The sequence below is a fragment of the Nicotiana tabacum genome, chromosome 23 (assembly GCF_000715075.1).
Source record: "Nicotiana tabacum cultivar K326 chromosome 23, ASM71507v2, whole genome shotgun sequence".
Lineage (NCBI taxonomy): Eukaryota > Viridiplantae > Streptophyta > Magnoliopsida > Solanales > Solanaceae > Nicotiana > Nicotiana tabacum.
This window is the reverse complement of record NC_134102.1, coordinates 63,374,565-63,381,717: the sequence shown is the minus strand read 5'-3', so window position 1 is coordinate 63,381,717 and position 7,153 is coordinate 63,374,565.

The following is a 7,153-nucleotide window of genomic DNA, read 5'->3' as shown; positions in this document are numbered from 1 at the left end:
GACTTGGACGTATGCCCGGAATCGAATTCTAAGGTCCCTAACCCGAGATATGGAATTTTGATGAAAAATTAAAAGATGAAAGCTTAATGAATTTTAAGAAGTTACTGATGTTGGATTTATTGACACAGGGTCCGTAGTTTGGCTCTGGAGCCCGATATAGGTCCACTATAATATTTATGACTTGTCTGCCGAATTTGATGAGAATCGGAGTTGATTTGACGTGATTCGGACGTCCGGTTGTAAAAATATAAGTTTTAAAGTTTTCTTGAAAATCTTCTTTGATTTGGTATCCGATTCGTTGTTCTAGGTGTTATTTTGGCGATTTGATCGCACGAGCAAGTTCATATGATGTTTTAGGACTTGTGTGCATATTTGGTTTGGAGCTCCGAGATCTCGGGTGAGTTTCGGATAGGCTACGGGATGATTTTGAACTTAAAAAATCTGGTTTTTAGCTTCTGCCGTCATCTGGTGTTTTGTGCTTCGCGATCGTGAAGCCATTCCTATGATCGCGAAGAGGAAAGTTGGAGTGGCACAATTGTGCTTCGCGTTCGCGACCGAGGGCACGCGTTCACGAAGGGTCGAAGTGCAAAGCTTCGCGTTCGCAATCGAGTCCTCGCGTTCGTGAAGAGGAAATAAGGCAGAAGCTGGGGTACTCAAATTTGTTCTTTGCGTTCACATGAAATGGTCCGCGATCGCGTAGGTCTACGGGGTTATGCTTTGCGTTCGCGTGTGTGATGTCGCTGTCGCGTAGAGCAAAGTGGCAGCCTATGCAAAAATGTGCTTTGCGATCACGAAGCCATTCCCGCGATCGCGAAGAGTAAAATGAATCTGGGCAAAAGTTGTTCTACGCGATCGCGAACGAATTTTTGCAATCTTGATGAATAAAAAATCTGAAAAACAGAACTTAAGTTCTAGAAATGGAGTTTCGACCCATTTTCAACCATTTTTAATTTTTGAGCTCGGGTAAGGCGATTTTCACGGGAAAACATTGGGATAAGTGTTACTTATCCTATATTAATTATATTTCATGATTCCATACTCATTTACATCATGAATCCGTGAATTTATGGAAGAAAATCAGAATTTTATAAAATCTTTCAAAAACGAAAATTTAAGATTTGAAGGTCCATTTGACATCGGAATTGGATAATTTTTGTATGGTTGGACTCGTCTCGGAATGGGTGTTCAGATTTCATAAGTTTTTTCGAGATTTAAAATATGAGTTCCACTATCAAATATTTTAATGAATTTTAGATTTTTATCCGAAAAATTAATAAATTCATATGAAATTAATTCCTATGATCCGTATTTAGTATATCAAATTGTTTGTGAATAGATTTGACGTTTTTGGAGACAGATTCGAAAGGAAAAGCTGTGGTCGAATAATTTATTGGAATTTACAACGCGAGGTAAGTATCGTGGTTAACCTTGACTTGAGGGAATAGAACCCTTAAACTATTTGTTATGTGAAATGCATGTGAACGACATATAGGCGAGGTGACGAGTGTCTATACGTCGTCAAGTTAATTGTTTCCATAATTACTTGAAAATCATAAATCATTTTAAATCATGAAGTAATTATTATAATAATTATTTCTCTCCTATTCTTCGTCAAATATTAATTCTTGAATTCCTGCATTAATTGTTACATGCTATATGAATTATGTGTCTTAATTGTTATTTGACATTTAGCATATTAAATATTAAACTGCCTATTTTCTCCCTGATTTCCATAATAAATTGCTATTTGTCATTATTTATTTCATAATTAAATCATAATTATTGTATGCTTGTTGTCTTATAATTTTATATTAATTGTTGCATTTATTGGAAAAATTTCTTCTATAAGAATTGGTAAATGAATATATTGGAGGAGCGAGTTGCACGCCGCAACATAATTGATTGAAAGGAACAATATTGGGGGATCGGATTGCACGCCGCAACAGACTTATTAAAAACTCCATATTGGGGGATCGGGTTGCACGCCGCAACAGACTTATAAAAAAAAGTCCATATTGGGAGATCAATTTGCACGCCGCAACAGACATATAAACAAAAGTCCATATTGGGGGGATCGGATTGCACACCGTAATAGACTTATTTAAAAGTCAATATATACTTGATTAAAATAATTATATGAGAGGATTGAAAATGAATATATTGTGGAAGCGGTTTGCACGCTATAACGGAAATTTGTTGAAATAATAATTGATTATGACTGCTGAGTTGGCTTCAATTATTATAAATGAATTAACTGATTTATTTCTATTATTTGTTGTTGTTACTAATATTGCGTACAGGTTAATGCAAGTGACCCGCCTTAGCCTCGTCACTACTTCGTCGAGGTTAGGCTCAGCACTTATCAGTACATGGGGTCGGTTGAACTGATACTACACTCTGCACTTCTTGTGCAGATTTCGGAGTTGGTCCCAACGGCGTACCATAGACTTGCTCGGATTTCAGCTACTCAGAGGAGACTTGAGGTATAACTGTACGGCGTCTGCAGTTCTGAAGTCCCCGTCTACTTTACTTTAGCTGTGTATTTATTTCCTGACAGCTTTATTTTATTTAGAGCCTTATTTGTATTATTCTAGAAGCTCGTGCCCTTATGACACCAATTCTGGGATGGTATTTAGACACTGTTATTTTTATGGATTATTCACTACATTTCAGACTTTACTTCCGTATTTGTTCTTTGTTATTAATAAATTTATAAATTGTTTTAAAAATTGATAACATTATTCTAATGTTGGCTTGCCTAGTAAGTCAAATGTTAGGCACCATTACGGTCCGAAGGTGGGAATTTCGAGTCATGACAGTTGGTATCAGAGCACTAGGTTACATAGGTCTCACGAGTCACGAGCAAGCTTAGTAGAGTCTAAGGATCGGTACAGAGACATTTGTACTTATCTCTCAGAGGCTATGAAGTTTAGGAACAACATCACTTCTTTCTTATTCTGTCGTGCGAATATATTCTATCATCGATGATTGAACCATTCTACTCTTATTCTCTTGCAGATGGTGAGAACACGTAATACATCTACCGATGGACAAGGACCAGAGCCCCCGGTGGCAACTATGGCCAGGGGTAGAGGTCGAGGCAGAGGTCGTGCTAGAGGCCGAGGCAGAGGCCGAGGTAGAGCTCAATCCAGAGCTCGAGTAGCTGCACTTATTGTAGAACCTCAGATGGACTTTCAGGAGGAGGTTCCAGTTCAGAATGTACCAGTTGAACTAGTTCAGGTCCTGGAAGGATTCATAGCTACTCCAGTGCTACAGGACGCTCTAGTCCGTTTGGTAAGTCTTATGGAGGGCGTGGCCCAGAATGATACATTTCCAATGTCACCAGCCATTTCACAGGCTGGGGTAGGAGGACAAACTTCCACTACTCCCGCTCCGGAGCAGATGGCTCCCTAAAATCAGGCTCCAGCAGCCCTGCCAGTTGGGATAGTTCAGCCAGTTATTGCGGCACAGACCGGTGATAGGCCCGCCATGTCTTTTGAGGCCTAATTGAGACTAGATAAGTTTACCAAGCTCTTCCCAGTTCACTTCAGTGGTACACCTTCTGAGGACCCACATGATTATCTTGAATGCTTCCATGTGGTGCTGCGGAACATGGGTATAGTTGAGGCCAATGGGGTTGATTTTGCTGTATTTCAGATGACGGGTTCTACCAAGAGGTGATGGATAGATTATACATTGGCCATACTAGTTGGATCGCCTGCACATACCTGGGAGCAGTTCTCTCAGCTATTCCTGGAGAAGTTCCTTCCTATCACACTGAGAGAGGAATTTCGCAAGCAATTTGAGCGTCTACAGTAGGGCAGTATGACTGTTACTCAGTATGAGTCCCGTTTTGTGGATTTGGCCCGTCATGCTCTCCTTTTACTACCTACTGAGGGAGAGAAAGTGAGGAGGTTTATTGAGGGATTCACTCACCCTATCAGGCTTCAGATAGCCAAGGAGACCGGAAGTGAGATTTATTTTTAGGCGGCTGCTAATGTCGCGAGGAGGATCGAGATAGTTCTTGCACAGGAAAGGGGGCAGAGGTCTGATAAGAGGTGCCTCATCTGTGGTGGTTTCAGTGGTGCCTCGTCTGGAGACAGGGGTAATTTTGGTAGGGGTTATCCTCCCAGACCGTTTCATTCAGCACTTCATGCATCTCACGGTGCTTCAGGGAGTCACGGTCCTATTATGCCTTACTATGGGCAGCCAGCATTCAGTACACATTCAGCTCCTATCAGTGCACCACCACTCCAGAGTTACTACAGTGGTTATCCGATCCATTTGGGTCAGCTTCAGCTTCAACAGCCACGACATCAGGATAGGTGTTATGAGTGTGGGAACATTGGTCTCATCAGGAGGTATTGCCCTAGGTTGGCGAGTAACAGATCTCAGCAGGATTCTTGTGCGATCATACCGGCACCGGTTGCTTCACCGCCTGCTCAGCCAGCTAGAGGTAGGGGTCAGGCAGCTAGAGGTGGAGGTCAGGCCATTAGAGATGGAGGTCAGGCCGTTAGAGGTAGAGGCCAGCCAGTTAGAGACCGACCCAGAAACGCAGTTCAGAGTGGTGGGGCTCAGCCCCGATTTTATGCTTTTCCAGCTAGGCTTGAGGCCGAGTCATCTGATGTTGTGATCACAGGTATTGTTCCAGTTTGCCATAGAGATGCTTCAGTTCTATTTGATCTAGAATCTACTTATTCCTATGTGTCCTACTATTTTTCTTCATATTTGGTTGTGCCTTATGATTCTCTGAGTGCTTCTGTATGTGTATCTACACCGATGGGAGGCTCTGTTATAGTAGATCATGTCTATCATTTGTTTGTGATTACTATTGGTAATCTTGAGACTAGAGTGGATCTTCTACTTCTTGATATGGTAGATTTTGATGTCATCTTGGGTATGGATTGCTTGTCCCCTTATCATGCTATATTGGGTTGTCATGCCAAGACAGTGACCCCAGCCATGCCAGGGTTACCTCAGTTATAGTGTAAAGGAACTCCTGGTCATTCTGCCAGCAGGGTTATTTCTTACATGAAAGCTCGGCATATGGTAGAGAAAGGGTGTCTAGCCTATTTGGTTTATATTCGCGATCCCAGAGCGGATGTTTCTTCTATGGACTCAGTACCAATTGTTCGTGAATTTCCAGAAGTATTTCCTGCAGATTTGCCGGGGATGCCACCCGGCAGGGATATTGACTTCTATATTGGTTTGGCTCCGGGCACTCAGCCCATTTCTATTCCACCATACCGTATGGCCCTGCCGGAGTTGAAGGAATTGAAGGAGCAATTACAAGACTTGCTTGATCAGGGATTCATTAGACCCAGTATTTCGTCCTGCAGTGCACCAATATTATTTGTAAAGAAGAAAGATGGTTATATGCGGATGTGAATAGATTATCGGCAGTTGAATAAGGCCACTATCAAAAATAAATATCCGCTGCCAAGGTTTGATGACATATTTGATCAGCTTTAGGGTGCCAAGGTATTTTCGAAGATTGATTTGAGGTCTGGTTACCATCAGTTGAAGATTAGGGCATCTGATGTCCCTAAGACATCTTTTCGGACTCGGTATGGGCATTACGAATTCCTAGTGATGTCATTTGGGTTGACAAATGCCCCAGCAACATTTATGGATTTGATGAATCGGGTGTTCAAGCCCTATTTGGATTCTTTTGTGGTTGTATTCATTGATGATATCTTGATTTACTCCAGCAGTCGAGAGGAGCATGAGCAGCATCTTTGGAGTGTGCTTCATACTTTGAAGAATAATCAGTTATATGCCAAATTTTCAAAATGTGAGTTTTGGTTAGACTCAGTTGCCTTTTTGGGGCATGTGGTATCAGCAGAAGGCATAAAAGTGGATCCTAAGAAGATTGAGGCTGTTCAGAATTGTCCTAGACCTACTTCAGTTACAGAGATCCGGAGTTTTCTGGGTTTGGCAGGTTAGTATCATCGGTTCGTGCAAGGATTTTCATCTATAGCAAGCTCATTGACCAGACTAACCCAAAAAGGTGTCCCATTCAGATGGTCAGATGAGTGTGAGTTGAGCTTTCAGAAGCTCAAGACTTCTTTGACTACGGTGCTAGTGTTGGTATTACCCACAGGTTCAGGATCGTATACGGTATATTGTGACGCATCTCACTTTGGGCTTGGTGCAGTATTAATGCAAGATGGCAAGGTGATTGCATATGCGTTGCGGCAGTCGAAAGTTCACGAGAAGAATTATCCTGTTCATGACTTAGAACTGGCAACCATTGTTCGTGCGCTGAAGATTTGGAGGCATTACCTCTACGATGTCTCGTGTGAGGTGTTTACTGATCATCGTAGCCTTCAGTATCTGTTCAAACAAAAAGATCTTAATTTGAGGCAGAGAAGATGGTTGGAGTTGTTGAAAGACTATAATATCACTATTTTTTATCACCCCGGAAAAGCCAATGTGGTGGCTGATGCTTTATGTAGAAAGGCTGTGAGTATGGGCAGCCTTGCGTATATTCCGGTTGGTGAAAGGCCAGTAGCTGCAGATGTTCAGACTTTGGCTAATCAGTTCGTGAGGTTAGATGTTTTAGAACTCAGTCGGGTTCTAGCTTGCACAGTCGCTCGGTCTTCTTTATATGAGCGCATCAGAGAGAGGTAGTAAGATGATCCTCATTTACTTGTCCTTAAGGACACAGTGAAACACGGTGATGCCAAACATGTTATTATGGGGGAAGATGGAGTTCTGCGAATGCAGGGTCGTATTTGTGTGCCTAATGTGGATGGGCTTCGTGAATTAATTCTGGAAGAGGCCCACAGTTACGTGTATTCTATTCATCCAGGTGCCGCTAAAATGTATCAAAATTTGCGGCAACATTATTGGTGGAGGAGAATGAAAAAGGATATAGTTGTATATGTAGCTCAGTGTTTGAATTGTCAGCAAGTTAAATACGAGCATCAGAGACCTGGTGGTTTGCTTCAGAAGTTAGAAATTCCTGAGTGGAAATGGGAGCGTATCACTATGGATTTTGTTGTTGGGCTCCCAGGGACTCAGAGAAAATTTGACGAAGTTTCGATCATTATGGACAGGTTAACCAAGTCAGCACATTTCATTCCAGTGGCAGTCACCTATTCTTCAAAGCGGTTAGCTAAAATTTACATTTGTCAGATTTTCCGCCTAC